Genomic DNA, 25,096 nt, shown 5'->3' with positions numbered 1-25,096 from the left:
AGGATTTATTGTGAGTGACTTCAGAAAAACTGCTCAGTGGCTGCTTCAGTCGCTGATGGTGGACCAGTAGCTACATGTACCTGTTTTACATCAATGGTTTCTTGTCACTGTAGACAAAACAGAGGTTTTTCTCTTCTAAGGATGAAGGATGAAATTGAACTGTGCTTCCTGTCAGAATTCGTTGGGAAGGAGGAGAAAAGAAATGGGAAGAAATGGTGAAAATATTTGAACAGTCTACTACTATTGCTAGTTGTCCTTTTGCCCATGCCTTCAATACAGTTTTCTAGGCAAACTTAAGATGCCACATTTTAGCCCATTTGGTCCCCTACACTCAACTGGTAGTGCAACTTCAGTATCGGGGTATTAAGGAGTAACCATCCCTGCCCTATAAAAAAAGCCTGTAGAGTCTGCCCACAAGGAGGTACAGAAGGATCTTGAGATTGACAGTGACACTCAATTATTGACTGATAATGAAATGGTCAACAAAGTACAAGATACTGCTCATTGGGAAAACTGATCATGTCTATGCAGATACAAATATGATTGCAAAATTAGTTAAGACTTTTAACAAAGGGATCACGAAATAGTTACGATGCTTCCTTGAAGACAGCTTGATGCCCAGAAAAGGAAAATGTGATATCAGTTGTTAAGCAAGGAAGGTAGAATGAAACAGAAAACATAATTAAGGCAACATATAAATCACCAGAACATTTATATTTTTAATAATACAGTGCATTCTAATATTCTCATCTGAAAAGAGTTAGGTAGAAATGGAAAAGCAGGAAGGAATTTGACAAGGATGAGCAACAGTGCAGAACAGCTCTGGTTTTAAGGGAGATTAAACAGAATAAGACTTCCAATTTGGAAAAGCTGGGATATGGTACAAGTATATCAAATTAGAAGTGATGATCATTCACTAACACTCAAAGAGAGCAAGAAGTTGCCAAGTGATATTTTTCAAGTAGAAGGTTTAAAACAAGTGAAGTACTTTTTTTAACAGGACTGTAATTAAAATATAGAACTGATTACCACAAAATATTATGAAGAACAAAGCTAGAAATGGATTCAGACAAATTTTAGGCAGAACAAAAAATCCTTCAGGGGTTGTTAAATGCAAAGATCTGAAGCCATATCTGATTTAAGAAATCATTAAAACACCTATTATCAGATACTGATAGTATTCACACTTGTTTTGTTCTTATATAACTTCCTTAAGTACACAGTGTCCACTACTGTCTAATCACGGAGCATTGTTTCATCTTGGACTTCAGTCCTTTCAGGTGTTCTTCTTTCATTGTCTGCTAAATAAAATGCCAGTATTCAGAAGGAAAGAAGGCTGCCTGGTCATTTGGAACCTGTTTTGGAGAGTCAGTTGGGATATAAGATTGAAAAAATTCTATGTTTTTCTAAATGTCACCTGCAGAGTTTATGAAAGTAGCTGAAGCTCCTCAGAGCTTCTGAAAGCAATCATTTCTATGCTTAGAAATGATCAACATACTTGTGAGGGGGAGAGAATGAGCATGTGCAGCAGCAGTGCTATCTCCTACACATCTTGTCAATGTGCTTCCATTGCAACCTCCTCATCACAGGTATGCTCAGGGAACTGTCCATACCTTGGTTTCTGCAGACATTGCTCTAAAGTACTTCAGCAGCATAGATTTATTTCTTTTGAAACATCAGACATCAGATAGAAATTAAAATTTATCATTCAACTTTTGGCTGTATTGCTCTGAAAACAACCCAGGAAAATATGTTTCAGAATACAAGCTATGAAATACGGAAAACTATCAAGATTTAGATATATACCTCACTAAAATTTTCAAATGTCTGTCAGTTAATAGTATTTTGTTTTAGTTTATATTCTGTCACATTTTAGTAACTTTTTAATCTACCATTTATAGTTAGAAGTTTTGACTAACCAGATATAAGATTCTTCTATTTTTTTTTTTAAAGTTAATTTTCTAGTTTATCTGAACAGGAGCTTGCAATGCTGCATGGCTGCCAAGATTTGTCATTAATGTGTGAGTCCAGAGGTGTGATTGGCTATGAAATTGTATCCTTCCAAAATACTATTAGTTTCTCCTTAACTTTTCTAAGACCAGAAGAGCACTGAGGAAGTGCTCTCATAAAGCCAGTATACTCTGATTCCTCTGAAGATCAAGACAAGGTTGTAGAAGAAAGTAAGTCTGTAGCTTGCATACAGAAGCTTGATTTTACACAATAGTACTATCTGACAATTACCTTTCTATTATTCTCATTATAACTTAAATAAAATACACTCCTGTCCTAAGGGTTCAGAAGATTTTTCCTCTGTTTTCTCTGTTTTGATGGGTTTTATAGTCAGTCAATAGTAACAAAGCCCTTCATTATAGATAGTGTCCATCCTGTAAAAATGGAAGAAGTAACAATTCTTTTTTCTTTCAAAATTACATTTTGGTAGAAAAGAGTCCAATTTTTAACTAATATTACTTTAGTTTTTTGGTGTCGAAAAGAAAGATTTCACTAGATTATAATTACAGGGATTTGGGGTTGTTGAAGTGAACATCATGGAAAAAATAACCAACTTCTCTATTTCCATATTTTTCAGCCTTTGGGGACTGGGACCTTCAAGAAAAGGAAGGAGGAAATAACATCTTACCTTTCAAAACTAATTTGTTTCACATTGGTAAGCAGCACTTTCGCTTTTATATGTTTATTTCACTTCAAAGCATGACCATGATACTTCATCTCCAAAGAATGATTTTAGCACTCTACTGTTTTAACACAGTTAAGCTGCCAGGAAGTCAAGGCAAGAGAGGAAGTCATTTGTTGTACATTTAATGGTGTGAAGTATCCACCAGGGAAAACTTGAAAGATTTTTCTGTTTCCTCATAAAAGTGTCCATGAATGAAATTCCAATTTCCTTAGTAGTTCTCTGATTAGCTTTTCACAGCTCTGTCCTGTGTCAGACAATTGGCAAGAAAACAAGAATCAGGATTTTGTTGATATTCATGAATATTACACCTTTATCATCATCCCATTGGTGACGTCTCCTGGATTTGCTATGAGGGAAGCTTCACAACTGCCGAGCTTATCTTTGGGCACCAGTCCTGTGGTGCTCTGCAACTGCACAAGGCTGAAGCTAATCTGCTGCTTAACTCTGTTCCTGTGGGGATCTTGAACACTGCAGCAGCTTAGAGCCAGCTCTGTGGAGCTCAGGCACTCTGTGAGTCACGAGCTGCTGCGTATCTGAACCATCACTTACCCACTGGGTTTCTTAAAGCTTGCTTTGGACCTCCATCACACAGGAGTCTGCACTCACTGACTCTTCTGTAGACCAGGGTTAAAATGAAGAATATCTTTCCAGGAATCACCATTTAGCTCTTCCTTAGAAAACAAATACAAAGCTAAACAAAACACTGTTTAGAGGAAGCTTTGAGGGGATGTTATGCTAGAGCTGCATTACACAGTTCTTGACACTCTGAGGAGTTGAATTAATACCATAGTGCTCCTCTAAGCAATATAACTTCCTTATTTTTTGAGAGAATTCCTGGAACAGAAAGTGCAGATTGACTTATTTGCAACCTACACTGAATCGGGTATGGTATACTAGAGCTCATCTTCCCTCCTGAAGTTGGTTCAGTATTTGCTTTCAGTTAAATAGAGAAAAGCCTCCAAAGAACCCCTGGAGTCACTCTTTATGAGACTTTTGTGGTCTCTTATTTGTGTTCATACTACCATATGTGTCTATATGATGAAGCCAATCTTATGCTTAGTTTTCCTTAAATACTTTTCTTTTCATAAATACAGAGTTCATTACAAAAGAGAAAAATGTTTTATTATTACTAAAATAAAGGACCCGGTATAAGTGGCTTTTTATGAAACTTATATTTTACTGCTGTGAGAACTGTTTAACCGTAACAAAACTGTCATGTAATCCCTTCTGCACATAAATAGTACTTATATCACCACCATGGACAACATTTTCAAGAAAAACTTACGTGGGACTATTTTCTAGCTCAGGCAGTAGAAACAGATGTATGGGTTTGCATGCTCAAGAGGCTTTTGTGCATTGTATCGACGAAGAAAATGTTCTTGTATCCATCTGAAAAATGTATTCTAAAATAAAATTCCAAAGGTTGAGTCTTAACGCTAAGGCATTAAGGCAAAACTAATAATTTACTGAGTGGTCTTAGAGATTTCTTCTATAGATAAAAACAGAAGTTATTTCAGCATTTAGAAAGAGCAGTATGTACTGAAGTGTGGAAGTGTTGGGTTTGCTGTGGCTGTTACTTTAACACATTTTCTGATTAATTCATTAATGCGTCAGCCCTCAAAAATGAAATGACACTTCACTGCAGCAGTCTGAGAAAATCCTGATAATACCTTAATCTACAATATTTTCAGCAAACTGCTTGAGGTTTTCAGCAAGAAATATTTCTCTGACAGAGTTATCTTTTAAGAAAATCACACTGAGTCTGCCTCATAGCACATGTCATGCAGAACAAAATTCAATATTTTGGTCAATAACATGGCAGCAACATAAAAATGTATGATCTTCCGCACCAGGTCACTTTAAATCCAGTCTCCTGTGTGAAACCATCCTGCACAGGACATGGAAGGAAAGTCTATATGAAGAGGGTAGGTACAGTGATACTTTCTCTGGCTTCTAGTACTCAAAAGTTTTACAAGTTTTGGAACAAGGAAAAAGATTTTTTTATATACTCTCTTAAAAAGAACCACAACCGTAAGAGAAACAAAGACAGTAGAGTGAATTTTTTTTTCTTTAAGGTGTTGAGTCTTTAAGATGTTGTGGTTTGCGGTGAGGAACAGTGGTGTTCCACTTGCCATGGGACTTTTTTTCCATTTTATATCAAAGGAGAAGACTGTTTAGTTTGTACTAACTTGATGAGCACAGAGAATTGGGCTGCTATCAGCCCAAATAAAATGCCATGCCACAAAAAAAGCAGTTGAGCATTATTTTTATCCACCCCCATCCTACCTAATAATCTCTGTGGCTGAGATTATTATCTGGTATACTGCAGTGCTGGTGTGTTATCACTCTGGAGATTCTCAAGGAAGAGTAAAATCCCTCAGGAGAAAGATAATGGTCACCATAACTGCAATGTTTATGGCTGTTTCTCAGATTGAGTAACATCAGATGGCTGTGTGCGAGGTAAGTGATGCAGTCCAGTGTCACTGGGGAGCCATATGACATAGCAATGACTTCTGAAAAGTCCCACTGGGCTGGATGTTAGTTCCCTAACAAAATAATGCTACTACTCAACAGCACCTAAGGGTCTCCTTTTCTATTGAAATGTGGAAAGAGAAAACAAAGAAGTAAAGGAACCTGGATTCTGTGTTTTATATTGTTTGTATAGTTCTAACACAAGATAGCTTTACTGAAGGGAAAGGATAAAGAAGCTAATGAAACTGATAGGCAAAAAGAAGTAAGATTGTGCAAGCATTGAGCCAGAGGCTGTAATCAATTAGCTGATGGCTAACCTTCAGTACCCTACATTTCATCTGCCAGTAGCGGTGAAAGATGTACAGCTGAAAATTACCCACTGCAAAACCACAAGTCTATAGAACTCTAGGCATAAATACTTTAAAAGGAAAGGATCTGCTCTAGTATAGATTCCATCACCTTGATAATCGGCAGCCTTTCAGTGGTATCCACTTTATAAACAGAAGATCCTTGGAATAGAGATGTGAATGCAGTTGTTTGACATAACAAAACTCTAACTAGTCTCCAGTATTTTATTAAGGAATCATTAGACTGAAATGCTTCAGGCGAAATCTTTCTCCATTGATGTTAGCAGCAAAATTCCCTCTGACTTCAGACAGCAAGAAATAAAACCTTTTCAAGACATTTTTTAAGCTGGAGAATGGCTAAAGGTAAGGAACTAATTTTGATTAAATGGAAATTTATATCCATCTCACAAAAATAACTGTAAAAGAGATTCTATTATTTTTTACCTCATTCGCTATATTTACTGATATGAATTAAACTAAGAACTGGTCTTTGAGGGTCCTTTTTTTATTTTCTGGAAATATTTACTGATGATTTTTTTCAAAACTGTGTTTTGGAAAAGGTGTTTTTAAGAACAAAAAGATAATCGTCTTACAAATAACCAGGTAAGTAACCCAACTTGTGGTGCAGTAAACTGAAAAATCCTATAATGCTACAATGAGCAGTACTTGGGTAGAGTCTTTTGCCAAGTGTTTCTGACTCATAATTAGAGTTTAGCGAGATATATCTATCTCCAATATTCAGTGAGTTGCCCCCGTGCTCACTGGGCGTAGTTTGGTCACTTGGGGGACATTGTCTGTGTTATGAATTCTATCTGATAGGTTTCTGTCTTTTTACTATACTAATATGGATCTTTAAAATAATTAAAATAACATTTAAAGAGGAGCATTGTCAAAACAGAGAGCTAAACAATAGGTTATCAACATAAATTTTCAAACAAATGAGATTTCTTGTAAGCAAACAGCAAAATTATGCAGATGACAGGATTTGAGTGTAGTGAGGCATTTTAACTTTGTGTACTCCTGTTGAGAAAAGATGTGAACTGCCCACAGAGTCCTTGCAATGACCTGGTGATAATTGCAAATGCAGATGACAAGAACTCAATTAAAAGAGAGAATTCTTTCCTGGTTTGTAGTGACTAGGGAAGAATTGGTCAAGAACAACAGGGTAAAAGTCAAAAGTGAGTGAGAAAGGACATGCAATAACAGAGTTCATGAGATGCATCATACAAAAAAGAAAAAACAGCAAAAGATTTCAGGACAGTAAGATTCATTATACTCAGAATTGTCTTGTTAAGAAAACATTTGAATTCAAGAAATCCTAGGAGTTACTTAAGGGACCAATATTAAGCTCATAAACCCAAACTATCCCCAAACAGAAAGTATAAGATTTGTTAAATTATGATCAATAGTGCTATCTTTTGACCTTTTCAGGCAGCATCTGACAAGGTGAAGCTGGGTCACTTCCTAAGGGTAGGGGAGCATTGAATAAATGTAATGCTGCAGAATCAAAAATTACCAAGGCACACAACAGATTTCAATCCCAAAGGCCATGATGATAATAAAAATCATTCTTTCATCACAGAAAAAGATAGGACAAAGACAAACTAAATAGCTATTAAAAAAAAAAAAAAAAAGCACTCAAGAACCGATACTGACAACTAAAAATATTTTTTATTACTTTTTCTGAATCACTCTTATTTAAAAGAGTTAGAGGCAGTTCAATCTTACATTAATAAGTAACAATTAAGAAAATTTAAGCTCAAGGCTCTAAGTGGGAAGGAACAGGTTAAATACTTAGTAATAGGTGACTTGTTTTCAATTAGCTGATGCTCATCAGTTGGTACTTGATGAATTAGCTGATGAAATATCAAACATGATAGAAGTAGCCCTAAAAAGTCAAAGACAATGGGTGATGATCAAGAATGAATGTGGTAGTGATCTTTGAAAGGAATGTGAAACAATTTTAGGAAATTAGATAAACTTCAGTTCTTGGAAGAATGCTAGAACAAATAATCAAACTATTTGTAAGCATCTAAAAAAAACCCCAAAGAAATTAGTCACTGTCGACATGGATTTGTCAAGACAAAATTATATCAGAATAATCTAATTTCCTTCTGTGAGAGAGTAACTGTGGAGAGAAAAGAAGCAGCAGATGTCACACATAGCTTTTAACACTGCCTCATAATATTCTCAGAATTAAGCCAAGGAAGTCTATTCCAAACAAAACTATAGAAAGTGGGCACAAAAACACTTGAATCATTTTACTTACAAACCACTTACCAATAAACCCCTGTCAAACTGGAATGATTCTACGAAATGTCTTACAGTTCTAGCTCTTTTATTTTCCCTCAAGACTGGGAAGAAGTAATTGACATAGTACCTACTAAACCTGCAGGATGTTTCAACAAATTGGTGTAACTTGGGCGGATCTGTGACACTGGACCCTTCGTGCTTCTATTCACATGTATATCTGGAGTCCAAACCCATATTTCCTAGCACGTTAAGCATAGAAATAAGCAAACTCTACTATTATTAGGCTGTGTTAATGCACATGGCCACAAAACCATATTGTCTTTTCTATCAAATTTTTTTGTAGTTTCATATCTTTCATTATAAATTTTACTCCTTTTAAAATTCCTCTCTAAAACTTGTCATAACCTATTAATAAAAATAAATTGGAATAAGCTGTAATAATTTAAGCGCTTTTGAAAGGTACTGAAAATATTAATATTTCATTGGGTTTTGATAATCAACACTGTCATTCTCAAAAAGATTATGAGTAGTTTATTTTTAACCTTCTCTGTCCCATATTATCTGGCCAGATATGTGGATAACATTGTGCATTTCTCTTCCTGAATGAACAAGCAAAAATCTTTAGATTAAAGTGAGATTCTTTAGAATAATGTTTCTTACTTTTATTAGTACCATTCATAATTTGAAAAGTTGTTTTTCACTGCTATTTTCATTATCTATTTGAGTCACTGTTCCTATAAATATTTTTCAAATTGCATGGAGGAAGATAAAACATACAAGAATGACAGAAAAAAAAAAAAAAGAAAAAGCACTTTTTTTTTTTGAATGGAAGTTTCACTTTTGGAAATCAATTAGCATTTTATTTTTGTATTTTTTTTGGCTTTATAGCTTGCAAAGTTTACATCGCCTGCCAATAGGTGGCACTAATAATTTCTGCATTAACTGAGTGGTTGACTGTTGTATTTCAACATTGATGGAGTTATATCCTAATATATCTCACAATTTCATTGTCTTCATTTGGTTTTGTCTTAAATTTCATGTTTAACCAAAAGAGATTGTTTGTATAAAAATATGGGTGCTGCAGATCTGAGAAAATACTGGATCTATATGCACAGTACTGATACATTATTTAACTCAAAACAGCTATTTTTTTTTGTCTGAAGGATCAAATATTAGTGTGCCAAATCAGCAAAAGCTGAAAATTGCTGATGCATAGCATCTGAAGGATACATTTAGCATCTGACATAAAATTGAAAGAGTTAATAACTCCAATATAAAATTCATATTTCTCACTTTGACTTAATTTATTTCTTAGAGAAATATTTCAAATGTTGTTTTTAGAATAGTTGATGTAAAAAGTGTTTTTCCATAGTGTCATCTGAATCTTATGGTTATGAGTCACTTTGCTACCTGTTTATGACCAACACTTGATTTTTGGGCACCTGCAATTATCTACCCCTTACCTGTGAGCTCTGATTTCTTTATTACCCTCTGTTTCAGCTTCATGGTGGCACCATCGTACTGCAAGAACTGAAAAGATAAGGCAAAGAAAAGTCAGTTGACTGAGTTTTCCATGCAACTCTAAGAAGAATCAAGTTTCTTCTGGCTCACCAGAGACAAAGGCATACATACAAAGTTTTTGAAAGAGCATACACTGCAGTGGAAGCTGGATGCTACCAGCCCAAGGTAATTCTCTTCCCCTCCAGCTGATTAAAATTGAGGATATTGACGCTGCCAACATCATGCCAAGTTCTGCTGAGTTCTCAAGTGAGCTAGCCTTTGCAGATGTGCTGCACAAGGTCATTTATCATGGCTTGCACTGTGCTGCAGGCCCAAAATATACCTGTTGTGTCAATAGACACAGCAAAACCCAATGCCACTCCAAAGCAGAACTCATAAGACAAGGAAGCGAGGCCAATTATTTTAGTAACACAACTTTCAGATCTAGAATGTCATGATTTCTCAAAGAAATCCAGTTGAATCAAATTTTGTCTTTTACACTGTGCACTGAAAATCTGCCTTTTGGAGGATTCTTCCCACGCTAGCTGCCTTCTGATACATCACTGCAGCACTGGCTGTAGTAGGCATGCTGGGATAGAAAAGAGACGTCAAATAGAGTTAAAACTGATATGTACTTAGGAGAACTGCTTTCTCAGTAGTATTTGGCAATTAAAAGTAAATTAGTACAGGCCTGAGGATTACAGGAATGTGGATGTTTCTGACATATTTCCCTGTGAGATGAGCTGAAATTTCTGTTAGGAAAGAAAGGTGGCAATAAAGGTAGCACACAAACACCACCTGTGAAAACCAGAAAGCATCTATTGACCCCCAGCATGCTAGAGGCTTATTGCATCATGTGTGAGGAGAGATAGAAAAAAATCAGAAAGGGAAGAAGAGAAGGGAATACAGAATAAGGACCAAAAAATTGTATCATAAAGGTGAGAGGTAAATATGAATTAAGCACTACAAATATGAAAAAAGCACTACACAAATCATCTTAACACTGGTACGTTACTGCAGTACAAATCATAGGCATTTTCCACATGTTGTATAGATGAGATGAGTTATGGCCAATTAATATAAAAATGTCAGCCTGAGGCACTATCCAGCATATGTAAAAACTACATCTATCCTGAAGAGACAATTTAAATGGAAAACTTCCTTGATTATTGGTAATAAGGTTGCACTCAAAACAAGGAGGAAATATGCTGTGAGTCAAGAGAATTTTGCTGAAACTCTGTGAAACACAGTTATTGCCTACAAAAATTAGTAACTAATAACCCCCTTCAGTTCATGCTTCTTGCTGGACACCAGTCTATAAGTCAGTTCCCTGCTGGCCTCTGATTATGCCCAATAAACATCACTTAACTTTTCTGTTCTCTTCCCACCACACTCTACTCCCAGGTACACACCAACAGGCAATGCAGTGCCTGTGTTTTCACAGGAATACAAAGGTAGGATCATACTAGACCCTAAGGTGAAACACTGATAGCCCCAGCCCCAAAGGGACAGTCACATTTTCATCTGTGCTCTGCAATATCAGTAAAGGGCTTCATATCGTAAGGTTACCTCTGGTACTGCTGGTTACAAAGTCCTCAGTGGAGGGGGTCATTGAGGAGAGCCCAGTATTTGGGTACCTAATATCCATGCTGTTAACTCTGGATCACAATCTTACATGGTTTTATCTCTGTAATGCCTTGATGAACTGGGAAATGTCACTATACTGAATTTATAGGCAAAACATTAGGCATCAATACATTGTGAGCTCAGGCTTATGAAAAAGCGATTCATCACAAATGTGCCAGTTCTCAATAGGCATATGCAAAGTTTGTCACAAGTGCAAGATAACTCAGATGTCTCTGGCTTTTCCTTCAATGGTTCTTCAAAATACTTAAAAACAATAGAAAGAAATTAAATGTTAATGTCTTTTATGATATCCTATGTTAATTTAAAATAGCTAGCCATTACTGTTGACTTATTTGTTATAATCTTTTACTCTGAATTTTTACTAATTGACCCAAACTCACAGTGGACTATGTAATAAATAAAGAAATGGAATCTGATTTTTTTTTATTATTCTAGGCTGATTCATGAAATGTCTTTACCTTAATTTCTTGCAGTGTTTTGGGATGTGATGCTTGATGTGATATAAAATCTCTTATGTTTAAGTATCTCAGAAAATGTTTAACAAAGAAATGACACCATCATCTCCTGCAGTGTACTGCAACATGATATTGGGTTGAAAGGGCAGAGAGGGAAGCGTGTTTCAAAAGGACAGCATGAGAAAAAGAAGGATGCATTATCTATCATTTTCACTATAAAATCTTGTGTTTCAGAACCATAAAGTGTAGCAAATTACACATAAACTCAGCTATTAGAGTTGATATAAGAGATCTTGTTGTGCTCACAGCGGAGCAAATATCAGCATAGGTATACTCATGAATATAAAATTTTATATGTAGCAAATGTCTGTTTAGGAACAAATCTACTGTCATTATAGATTGTGGAAACACTGCTTGACATGTTTGGGAATGTACTGTCAAAATGAATTAGATCCCACCTTTATTCACAGAATGACGCTGTTGCAAACGAGAAAAAAACTGTCTTGCTCTGTTATAGATGCCTGCCCATTGCCTGTGCCTCAAGGGTGGCAAATGAATGGCCAAGGCATAAAGCAGTATGTAATGTCAAAGGTAAACTGACACTCTGAGCAATACAATTAGAATAGGATTGTTTATTATTGGTCCCAAACACCACAACAGAAATCATTCCCCCTTGGCTAGATTTCACTCTTCACACTGAGTAACCTCCTGCGAGTCAGCCTCAGTACACATCTGTGCCATGCCTGCATCTATTTCTAGTCCGCTCTATATTTTCTAAAGTATCAGTTTGGACCTACCACTTTACAATTTTCATTGTGTTTAACACCACAATATCTACAAAAAAAAAAAAAAAAAAAGGGAATTAGCAGTCATTTTGACTCTGAGACAAGAGGATAAAGAGTGAGCTTTCAGGAAAGGCTTGAATATTGTGATGCTCAAGAACAGTAAAGCACACAATAAGCAACTGCAAAACCTAAATTTAAACACTAGTTTTTAGATTATTTAAAAAAAAAAAAATCAAAAAGAAAAGCAAGAAAAAACCTCAGCCAGGGAAAATTTAGGGACACACCTCTCAGTGTACAGTAGATAAGAAGAATTTGGAAATTGAAAATGTGATTCAAAACTCTGATATAAATTATTCCGTCAGAATAGGAGTGAGAAAAGTTGAAGCACACCTGAAATTCTGTCCCTCACAAAGAATTTCAGTGTTTATCTCGGGGTGTACTGAGATCCAACCATAAAACTCAATCAGTGGCTCATACAGAGATTTTCTTATTTGGGCAGAAATCCACAAAGGAAAATTTAAACTCCTAAAGAGCCTAAATAATTATGAGATTTACTTCTTGGCAAAAACGACGAATTTATCAGTACAACCTGTCTCAGAAGAATCATGGGTAACCAGAAGTATCGCTTCTTGTTTAGCTGAAACATGAAGGTTGGGAATCGGGAATTGTTTTGATACAGGGCTATTTGTTATGCTAGCTCCATACTGAAGTGTGAATAATGTTATAACCACAGTAATTGCGTAGCAACTGCTAATTTGAACATAACACATATAATGGAGAGATTTGTATAGGCAGTAGAAATTAGGAGCTGAGGGTGGGCTTCACCTCATCTAATTTTTAAAGTTCTAAAATGTTAATGTCTGTCTGCAAGATGGTCATCCTTAAGCTCTTCAAAAGAGGGAAGCTCCTACATATGCAACTGACCTATTGAAATTTCTCTTTTGGGACAGTATGAACTGTGCTCCAAAAGTACATCTCTTTCTAGTGAGAGTTTAGCTGGAATGTAGATGTGCATGCTATAGGTATTTACCTTTGGTCAAAGGCAATTGACCCACGTTGCTTTATCTGGTGTTATTAGTAAATGCTTTGTAAAAAACCCAAAAGTGTAAGAGCAATAAGTATTTAAGTCTTTATTCCTTGGAACACTCCCCTAGGCAATATTTATATCTACTATTCCACCAGTCCCCTGGCAATGAAATGTTATGAGAAAGGAACTGAAGTAATTCTGGGGAGCAAAAGTTTAGTAAATCTGAATTTTTTCTTAACAAGTTTTTCACATCTATTGTCACAGAATCTGAAGTTCTTATGATAGTTTTAGATGGGTTTGGTTAGACTTGAACCTCAAGAAAGTTTTCATTTTTGTTCAAAGAGATCTGACTCTAATGCCAGTCATGAAGTGTCTTTGCAAAGGTGGGATTTGAGAAAATTTTCTTACAAATCAAAATCTTTTGATTTCTTCATAAATCAAAATCATGTTCAAGGTTACAAAAGAAAAGACAACCACTTTTTCCCAAAACACAGTCACAAGAGGATGAATGATGTTATCTTTTCCAGGACAACAAGGTCGATTTTTTTTTTTTTAAATTGGTTTATCATCTGTAGTATCTTTTCCTTTCTAACTTACTAAGTTCTATAGTGGAAGTTGAGTTCTGGACATGATGTGCAACCTGTGTATGTCAGAGGAAAGAACAAGTGTCAGTGTATTATTCATGTTCTTTTTTTTTTTTTTCCAAAGCTGAACATATTTAAAAACAATTTCAGTAAAATATCCTAAGATGACTCTGTATTTTGCCAATAACATTTCTGGTACAATCTGAAGTATGTCCAGTACCTGGAATATTCTGAAAGCTTTTGCTACCAAGTTTAAGAATTTGCAGACTTGAAGAGTATCTTTCAAATGGGAGTGGGATGGGGGTAGGGGGTGAGTCTGTGCACAAATTCAGTTCAGCAAATTTTATTTGAAATATATATTGTGGTTTGCTCTTTTTCTTGTGAGATAAAGATACTTTATAATTTGAGCAAAACCATTCTAAAACAACTGAATTCTTCTTAGGGATAAAACTCTGCAGAGTGTAGCTGTATGCAAACAATCATTTGTCTGTGTTTAGCTTCATTATTTTGGCTTTTGCACACAGCTGATGAGAGTTCAAAACTTGTCTACCAACTGCTGCCTTCTTGTGTGTACCACAAAGAATGTCTTTAAATGCAACAAGAAACAGTGGAGAAAACAAGATATTGAAGATTTTTGGGAGCCAAGTCACAGCTCTGTTCAACATCATTAATGGCAATAAAAGTGTCTGAGAAACATCCTTATTTAAGGATACATGATGGTTTAGTGATTAGACGAGCACTCACTTAGGAAGTGAAAACCTTCTCTAGCCTGGAGGGCTCTCTTACCCACAGCTCTAGCAGATCAGTCTTTTTCTCTTGTGCATTATAAGATGTTAGGAAGGCACTTTACAATTCTTGAAGCTGGACTACTGTAAACCTGGAAATGCGTGAGCTGTAAGATCAGAGAGAAAAACTGAACTGAGAGGTATAAAGAGGTCCCCTTAGCTATAAGACACATTTCTTACTTTTTAATTCTGGTTTCAGGTTTGTTTCTGTTTCTATCCAAGGACACTCTACAATATAAAATACATAAACAGTCCCTGGAGCAGAGACCAGAACTCCAGATATTCCTTTGATAAAACATGTAAAATAAATCAGTGAAACATCATACTTCCCTTTGATTCCATTACACATTAAAACTGAACCCTTGTGCTATGAATCTATCACTTGTACTCAGGAATGAATATGGAATTCAAGCTGATGTTCAGAGGACATTGAACTGATAAACCAGGCTATCTATAATTCTGAGTTGTTTTCCACCATCATATGAACAATGGAGACCATATGAGAAGAATATAATGAGTCCCCTACTAAAGTGAAACCTCCATATGCATACTCATACTGATTGTTTAATGCAGTGATAGCTTGTTTTGATAAGGTGAATTAATGGAATTCAAAATCTCATTGTGTAATTAATTTCTACTAGCCCTCAAAAATTTTTCATAGATATTCCCTCCAATTTTTTCACTTGGTGAAGAGTAAAACTGCAGACAACATTCAAGCTTGGTCTCACTATTGATCATAGAAGAGTTGAAATTATTGTTCAATGTCTTTTCACTGCTTCCCTGTAAAATTTCTTTCAGGAACTTATTTGGTCGATTTTCTTGCTGCTGCATTAGTGAAAGGGCTCACTACTACTCTGGTTACCAGCTATGATCTTCTCATTTCTTTCAGAGCAACTGCTGTGTAGGTTACTCTACTTTGTAAAGGGGGTCTACATTCTTCCGTCCAGAACAAATACCTTTCTTTCAGCTGTATTAATTTTTTTAATAATTCTTCCGAATGTAACTGAGGGATGAAAACTTGCATTCATAAGATGAAATCTGGAAATCTGGGATTTGGCTAATTAACTGTAAAGGAGTTTGCAATTCTAACCAAAAAGTGTGTTTCTCTGGAATGAATATTGCAGCCTGAGAAACTTTATAAATATTTCTTGTCTTTTCTACCTACAACTTTTGAATAGACAAGGTGCTACTATGTCTGTTTGCATGGTTCCTGCATAGAGGAGTTCTCAGTTTGTCATCCTCACTCATTCTTCTCTATCAGAAAAACATATATCTGCTTGAAACTGGGTATCCTAATGCATCTCATGGATTTTATTACTCTGCATGTATAGTCACTTTCTTGTGTTCATTATGCTTAATATAATAGAAACTAATTAAAATCCCTCTAAAGAGTTGGAGAGGGAAAGTCAGTAGTTTAGTTCAGTTTGCCACATTGTCCTAAGGGCAATTTCATTTTTTTTCTCTAGCAGGTGCAGCTCAATAAACATCTGGTCTGAATTTAAAGAAACAGCATGAACTACCACAATATTTTTTATAATTCAGGAAGCTTCAGTAGGATGTTTGCAGTCTTGCTTTACTGAGATTCAATAACACTTCTGAATCTCAAGCAACAAAACCTCAGCATTCATTTATGAGTATTCACTTTTCATGGGTATGGAGGATGTCAGACTGAATAAGACCTCCCAGGTCAATCAGTCCAGTCCCTGCTGCCTAGGCAACCACGTTATTCAGTATTTTTCAAAACAACTTTTTATCTGTAGTGGGCTTCAGCAATGAGGATAGTAATGTGCTACATGTAAGACACTTGAGCTTTGTAGGAACAATACTGCTTTTTTTTTCTAATTTTTATTTTCCTAGCCTGGAAGGATTTACAGAATATTTTCAGCATCTGTAATTTAAAAGAAACCCTAACAAATTTAAAATAGATTGACACTATTACCAGAGGAACGTTTTCCCCTTGTCTTGGGAAAATTAAAAGACGTGAAGGAGGGGGAATGTAAATGTCCATGAAATTCAAGGTATTCAGCAGATTAAAAAAAAAAATATTAGTAGCTGTATTATTGCTTTTTCACTCTTTAACTGGTTTCTGTCTATGCTTAAAAAAGACATGACAACAAAGACTGATCAGGATTGTTTGTATATCAATATTTCGGCTCTTGTTTTGGATGACAAAACCATAGAATCATTGAATGGTTTGGGTTGAAAGGGATGTTAAAAATAATCTAGTCCAATCCCCTTGCTGTGGACAGGAACATCTTTCACTAGGTCAGGTTGCTCAAAGCCTGATCCAACCTGGCCTTGAACACTTCTAATGATGAGTCAGAACTGACACTGACTTTGAACACTCCAGTGACGCTCCATCCACAAAATGCAGTACATTCAAGTGTTTCATTTTGCTGGACAAAAGAATTCTCGAAAATTGTGGGGTAGTTACAAGTGTGCTGTAAAGGCACAAATAAAAGAGAAATCAACAATATTTCACTTCACTTAATTTTCAGTGAAGGTCTTCATTCCCACTGAATTTCCTGTTCCTCCTAATTTTTATTCCTAGACCTCCATTTATGAACCTTTCATGTAAAATAAATTATTTCAAAATGCTCAAATGAAACCCCCAGGGAATATTAAAAGAAAATTATCCAGGAAGACTACTGCATTGTATAGGTATCACACAAATGCAATAAAATTTCTGAGTTGTTTGTAAATTAAGGGAGATACCATTTAGTAGGACATTTTAAATTGGTTTTGAGCCATTAAAGATATTTCTGTGAGAGAGAAAAGATCAAGAAAAGTACTAATGGTACCTTTGTAAAGGTCCAAATAATGGACATAAATTGCTTCTCACTACCTTCAACTAGTTCTGTAGTATTAAAAAAGCTAGAGAGAGAACACTAAGTGCTAGATGTTTTAGAAAACTTATGCAGTGATAGCAAACTATGTGCACAGGTAATTGAATGAGGGTAAGGAGTCTTGTTAAAAAAAGAAAGATGAGACTAAGCAAAAAAGACAAAAAACAGGGGTTTTTTTGCTAATTAATTATTGTCCCAAGAGACAGTGTACTCTTAATCCTAAATAACCCTAGGTAATCTGTTGTGTAATAGCACTAATACACTGTTTCAAATCAATGCAAAGAAGAGAGTGGTCTAACCAGTAGGTTGCATTCTTTCATCCTACAGTAGAATCACTTTGAAATTCTGTTGCTTGAGGGAAGCAACAGATTTCAGATAGTACATTTTCTAATGAGGAGGAGGCAGAGAAACTTACTATACGGAAGTAAATTCTTGGAGAGATTTTGGTTTCTTTTTTTTTTTTCTTTTTTTTTTCCTCCTGAACATGCACTTTATTTTTCACAGATATTTAGGAAAGCTTTCATGAAGATTTTATTCCTGAATGAACCTCCACAGCTGTATAGCCTCCGCCTTGTTGCTGCTTCAGCTAGAGCCTTTGTATATAAATTTAAATAATCAGTTTCTTTAAGCATTTCCTAGAAAATATCCTTTCCATTTATTCATGAACTGAGGGTAAGATGAAAAGGAGAAATATAAACAAATTTGCACATTTATCTGGTAATTATTTACTTTTGTTTTCAGACAAGCTTTGAATAAGTCTCCAAAATATCCAAGGAATAAATGTTAGTATCTCTTTTGTAAGGTGCTCACTGGATGAATCTAGTCTTAGATTGACTAAAAAGAAGAGGAATAGCAGGTGTGGGCTAAAGCTATGCTTCGTTTATTGAAAAACATGAACTGCAATACATGAGGACTCAACTTTTAATATGCAGTTTGTAGGCTAGTAATGACGTTTGGTGTGATAGAGGAAATAAAAGGCTTTTCCTGTTCTGGGAATCCAAGTCAACAGGTGACCGATGTTACTGTAGCCAAGCCATCTATAGAATCAATAAAACAGCTTCTGGTTATTGGCTAAGACTGAGGTCCCCAAAGAAAGGTACTTAATATCTATTTAGGCTTCTAATCTTTCACTGAGAAACAGGTCCTCATGGAAACTCAAGGTAAAGTCAAGGCAGAGGTAAAAACTCATTACAAGAGTTTTGTGACCAGGATACTTGGAAGATATTAGTTTATAACTACCATTCCAAAGTAAGAAGGCGAGTTTTCATAGAATGCAAGAATTTTTGATTTTTCAAGCTGGTGAATTTTTCTGCTACTGAAATATTCATTTTTACTTCTAAGGACTCCATGCAGCTTTGTCATCATTAGATACTTGGTGACTGTAACGTCAGTCAAATTCTGGTCATTTGACCAGCTGCTCACCATTACTTGATTAGTTCACGTAGAGCAAGATTAACATACTTCTCTGAGTGCTTCCACTTCTTTATCTTAATTATTATGATGAAATAGGTCATATTAAATGGAGAAAAATGCAGAGGGGGGTGAATGTGGACTGCAATGGAATATCCAGGTCACAATAACAGTTTATATCTGATATTATATCTCTTAAAACATGCACACAGACATAATTGGTATAATTCAGAGAGAATAACCTGCAGGACAGGTTTTTACTAGCGTGATTCTTTGCTCTACTCCTGATGCATTGTATAACCTTGGGCAATTCACATAGCCTACATATAATTTGGATTCCTTGTTATAATGGGAATAATATCATTTATTAATCCCACAGAGTCAAAGTGAGGTCTTTCCAATATCGGGGAAGTGCAATATAATTTTCATGTCTGAACCTCTCTTAACCTCCAAAGTATTACAATGATTAAATATTGATTAGTTTATAAAAAGCTGTGTTGCGGCATTTACAGCCAAGTGAGGGAGAGTGTTAATCTGTGGCAAGGAAGAAAAGCATGAAAAGCTGACGGGGACCTGATGAATCAAAACATGGCTATATAGATCTTTTGAAATGCCTTTATAGATCCTGTGAAGAGCAAATGCAAGGGCTTTAGGCGGATTATCAGTGACAGATGTAATAACAGCTATTCCACCACTCTCTTTCTCACAATATTTGTACTGTGTCCTGATGAATACATCCTGGCAGGTGGACTGCAACCACAAAGAAGCAAAACCACACAGAAATTGCAACGCAGGTGCCCGAGAAGGTTGATGTTGTCCCTGCTAATATACAAGTGACATAACAAATTAGTTTTCGTAACAGAATGTAGAGCAAGGATGAAGTCCCAGCTGTCTCTGTTCATCAGCTGGATGTTGCCCTAGGCCAGGGGCATGCTGTTGCTAATTTTAGTTTATTTTGCTGCTCAGCTCAGCTTGTGTCTGTGATTCACCTAATCATTATGATTAGCAAATTCAGTTATTTCTGTTTTGCAGACCCTTTGTAAAATGTAAAAGACTAGTTGTAGGTGAAAGGCATTTCTAAATGCCATATGACTGCAATGCTTCACTTAGAGGAATCTTTCTGCTTAAAGGAAATCAGAATCCTGATTCTTTATACTTCTCTGCACTGAATAAAGAGTGATATGGCATAGAGAAGAAGGAGAATGCAGTGAATGAAATGCTCTATCTATACTTCAGGTAGAAAATGAAGAAAAATTCATCTGGAATAATTCATTCCTGGCACAGATGTCAAGAATTCTTATAGTATCTTCCCCTAACTCACTGCAGCACTTACTGTACCAAATTAAGCCTGAAATATTAGGGAGGAAATCTGTGAATAAGCTCTCAAGGTTAGATGCCAAATACAGTCTTGAAGAAATACTCTGCACCTAGTATTCCGTGATGTACAGTGTCCTTCTGAAGTCCTGAAGTGTCAACATAAAGGAACTTTTGTTCCTTCACAAATGGAAGAGCCCTGTGCCCTCTCTGCTATGTTGTTTTCTGGAAGATGAAGGTTCGGTATCATCTTCCACCTGACAGACATAAATTTTCCAGTCAATACTTGTAACCAAGGAATTTTCAGAGTCAAGACTGTTATTAAAATTATTCTGGTTTGTATTCTGTTTTCCCATCTGGAGTGATCCAGGAAGTGAGAAAGAAAAACAAACCCATAAACCATATACTGTTTTCCACAGGCTGTATCTCTAAGTTGCTAGTCAGTATGCAAGATCCGTAAAACTTTATGCTTAGAATTTTATATCTTTCTCAAGGTTTTATCACAATAACAACACAATCCTAAACTTACTGGAAAATGAACCAGAAAAACAACCTCCTTTGTTTTCAGAGGAAAGCCTTGGCAGTTTACTGGAGCACACAGTAGAATTGTACAGACTCCAGCTTCTCAAAAGTGATGTCATATTGTGGTAGGGAAAGGACTGCAGGAAGGTAAAGAAAAGGGTATCATTTGACAGGAGAGAACCATAAGGAAATCTCACTCCTTGAGGCTGCTTCAGGTCCCCTTCTAATGTTGACAAAATGGCTCCTGCAGAATACAAGAGAGATTTGTAGTTGAATATATTTTAGGTTTTGTCCACCTTTTGTTTGGTTTAAGGCATCTATTTTCTGCCTAATGATTTGATGTTGAAATTCAGAAACTTAAGACATTACATCCACATAATTTTCAGAATAAGTTTCTAGTGGATTGATATTTCATGAAATGTTTTGTACCTAGATTTGAACACAGTTCCTTTGAATGGTGTACATTTCACTGGTTAAAGGTTAATAAAATATCACAACTTTTTATCTTTTTTTTTTAATCAATAAATATTATAAGAAAACCATAAGAAATAGACTTGTGACTTCATTGTCATTCTCCCTGAAAAAAATGATAAGACAAATATACCTTCTCAGAGTATATGCTGAAGTCCTGGATCTTTCCTGTCTATGGAAAAATGTTCAAGAAGTTATTTATTGTCTCTGAGGAAGGAACTGTTTACATGGCTTTTATTTATTTTTCTCATAATCAACAAGAGTTTAAGAGGCATTAGGAAGGAGTGGCGATCTGCCCTTTCTCTGCTTTTGTGGAGTCCTGATGACTACTCCCAATTTAAAATTTGTGCTGTAAAAACTGAAAAATCAGCTATTTGCAAAGTTTGGAAATTACTGTGAATTCTAAAGGACACCTAAAGCTGAGTCAATCTGTGGAAAAAGATGTTTAGAGAAAAAAGAAATAAGATATTATTCCTGATTACTCCCAACACTGCTTCCATTTGGTTTTATTTTTTTACATACATAGTGTTATTACTTAGGAAATTGTATGATGTCTACTTGGTGATTTAAACCCATAATTTTTATAAAAGAATTGTGCACTGGACTTTGCACGGTGAAGTGGTCTGAGGTATAAGGTGAAAGAACTGTGGTACTTAATACAAAACCTTAACTTACACAAACATCACCAAAAAGGGCAGGGCACCTGAGGGTACGGGTAAGAGGATAGCAAACCTTTCATTTCTGGGTCACTGCTTGCATCCAGCTGCGTTTAGTAGTGCCCGTAGGTCAATAAGTGAAATGAATTAGATATTGCAGATTGGCTTGCAATGGGGCAGGAGTTCACATCACTGAACCATCAATATGGACAACGCAATTGGCAGAAGGGCCTGCCTCCAACACTGGTCTGAGCTATGTTAAAGGCAGGTTGTGGGAAAGCTTGTGTGCTGCAGAAGGAGAAGTTTTAATAACTTGATCTTCTACCATTTAGCTGAGAACAATTGCTGTGCTTTGCATAGAACTACAGATGCCAAAGCTGTCAACCTGATACTCCTGAAACACTGAATTCACTACAGAGATTAGAGTGGGATGGGAAACCCGCCTCTGAAATCTGTAAAATTTAAACTTACACTGTATCAGAAATTAGTGGTGTCAGGCTTGACATCAGATCTGACATCAAATGGGTAGACTTGCAGTCATAGTTTTGATTTCAGGAGTGGTCTCAGGAGTTCCTTTATGTCAATTTGAAGGTAAAATGAGATACAAAATGTTGAATAATTTTATTTTTGTCAAACTAAAAAAAAATTGGTTTAATTATTTAGAATACCTTCATTGTTCTTGCTGATTTCAGCAAAGACAGGACAGGTGGAAAGGAAAGCAAAATCTTTTAATTAAAAGAAACAGTGACAATACTCATAGAATGACAGATATTGGGTGGTTTTACTAATGCATGTGGCAGTTACACAGCATTAAGTCTTTGGAGGCTTGAGGCTGCATAGACACCTATTCTTCACCCATTTAAATGCCTAACTTTTCCTCCCCATGGCTTGAAACACCATTTATTTTCTGTAGTTACTACTGAAATAATTCTGGATCCTGTATTTATTTGGGGTAGTTTTCCTGCAGAAAAAGCAAAGTTAAAGGAGCAGTTTTCTCATACTGTTCCCACATGACCTGTCAAGCTCCTTCAGAGGATCCTGTAAAGAAGGTTCCAGAGGGAAAATGGCAATTTGATATTGAGAAAAAGGTGTTTAAAAGCAAATCCCACAAGGACACTTATGGTCTCCTGGATATGAGATACCAGAAAAGTCCCTTCTGGCAAGATAACTCTAGATTTGAAATGCGAGTTTCAAATGAGACAAACTATGCACAGATCATGAAAAAGGCATCTGTGTTTCAAACATATTCCACTGAAATTATCTTACTGAGTTTAATCCACACTACAGAAAAAACTAGAAGCCAATTGGTAAGCCAGGGATGTGTTTCTGTGCCAGTTAAACCTTAAAGGAAGGAACTGAAATGGTTCCAAAGAGGTTAAAACAGTAGATATTGAATATTTCTGTCTAAGAGAGAAAGAAGGTGGTCCTGGTCTTAACATTCTTTCTTTTCCCCGAACCATCAGTACACACAGGAATGCATTCTACTTTTCTTCAGTGTATCAATGGTGTAACTTTGGTTGATGTATATATTTACATATTAGTGTCTATGTAGGAGCCCCTGGTGGTCCAGTGGTAAAGGCGCCACGCTATCACCGCGGAGACCCGGGTTCGATTCCCGGTCAGGGCCACTCCCGGGCAGGTGGGGCTCGTTAGCCCTTAAAGGCAACCCACCTACGTCCTAAGGACCTCACTGCCACCGTCCAAGCTCGCTTGGCCCCGGCAGATGAACCTTAGGATTAAAGGGTGGGCTCAGTTCCGCGCACACTGTGTCTCACCTAAAAAATCCAATGCGCAGGCTGGAAGGTGGAAAGACCTTCCCCGGATCTTCGCTCGCGAAGACTGGCCATTAGTGTCTATGTGCACATAATTTTTTTGTTCAACTGATCCAGTATTTCTTAATGAAAAAAATAAATTTCTTCTTCAGAAACCTATTTGTTATATATAAAGGGTTAATTCTGACAAAATATTCTCCAGCTATTCTCACACATTGTGTTTTGTTTTGTTTGGTTTTTTTTTCTCTTCCCTATAGTCTTCCAGATTGGATGTTCATCACTGGAACTCTTATGACCTGTTAACTCTTAAGAAATTCTTTTGCTGCAATTTGGGAAAGATTTGTAATACCTCTGAAACCTAATACAGATCAGTCTAATGTAGGCATCTGAAATAGGTCAATTGTGTCTACTTCTTATTAGTTGTAATAAAGTTTAGGGTGACAAACTCAGATGTAGACAACAGGAGCGTAGATATTTATAGTTTAATAATGCAGATCCTACACACTGTACTAGGTCCCATGTGTGCCATTCACATGAATATCAGCACAAATGTAATCAAACTTTGACAGTATTTCTTCTACTTTATGTTCTTCAACAGGAAGAAGAAGTCCTTGTTTCTCAGGAAGAGAAGAACACATAAAACCAGTGTAATTCTTGTGTTTTCTGTTGATCTTTTCACTATATTGCAAAGGAAGACATAATAGCAACCATCTGTGCAGCAAGAAGGACCTTATTTCTTTTACAGGTGTAACACAAAGAAAATAAGTCATTACAAGCCTTGGTGATATTTCCAACTCTTTCTAGGCCTAAAAAGCAAGATACTTACTTAAATAAAAAAGTATGGTAATATATTTTCTTGAGTTTAAATGAATTCTTCTTTTGCAAGAAATGCATCTTTGAGATTTTAATTAACAAATAATGTACTTCCCCCTTCCCACAAATAAGTCCAGTAGCACTGACTCCTTACATCACTGAATTATGAAAAAAATTATTTTAGCAGAGAGCTTCTATTCAAGCCCACTTTATTGGTACATGACACTGAAAAGGAAGAGTGATTACCTTTTTATTGTCTTGTGTCTTTCAAAACTCTGGAAGTTCTTATTTAGACCTAAAAAGTAATGAGAAGGTAAGTTGAATGACATTCATGAATATTTGTTTGGGAGTGGCAGGCCACAGATGAGAATCTCTACCTCAGTTTGGTGACCCCTTCTAATTGTTTCCTTGATTTTTACCACCCTCTCTCCAGGCAGCACAGATGGCAATTCTACTCCAGCTACACTCCTCAGGCAAGAACTTGCTCTGAGTTAAATGTAGTGGTACTGTCTCTGGGCTAGGCATTTTCTCTGTGAAAGACTTGTGGAGAAAATCCTGAGGTAGTACTTGTACTGGGTTGATCTCTTATGTCCCAAAATCACAAAATCACTGCAAAAGACCTCTAAAATCACCAAATCCAACCTTTGACTGATCACCACCCTGTCACCTAGACCACAACACTTAGTGCCACATCCAGTCGTTAATCCTTCCTCAAACATCCTTCATCCCTACTCAATGTCAT

At 36.1% G+C, this 25,096-nt stretch overlaps 1 long non-coding RNA gene across 2 annotated transcripts; it reads left to right on the top strand.

The window, feature by feature from the left end:
• The first annotated feature begins 2,603 nt into the window (after positions 1–2,603).
• LOC126649167 (uncharacterized) lies at positions 2,604–24,373 on the top strand. 2 transcript variants are annotated; one of them, XR_007630988.1, is made up of 3 exons: positions 2,604–2,665; positions 9,268–9,453; positions 24,140–24,373. It is a non-coding gene; the product is annotated as an uncharacterized LOC126649167 (long non-coding RNA). The 2 variants fall into 2 exon arrangements; XR_007630987.1 differs by lacking the exon at positions 2,604–2,665 and adding an exon at positions 5,820–5,877.
• The last annotated feature ends 723 nt before the right edge of the window (positions 24,374–25,096 follow it).

Source organism: Myiozetetes cayanensis, unplaced genomic scaffold (genome assembly GCF_022539395.1).
Source record: "Myiozetetes cayanensis isolate MyiCay16 unplaced genomic scaffold, myiCay2020 scf5-8, whole genome shotgun sequence".
Classification (NCBI taxonomy): domain Eukaryota; kingdom Metazoa; phylum Chordata; class Aves; order Passeriformes; family Tyrannidae; genus Myiozetetes; species Myiozetetes cayanensis.
The sequence above is the reverse complement of the archived record's forward strand: the minus strand, read 5'-3'. Positions and strand labels throughout refer to the sequence as shown.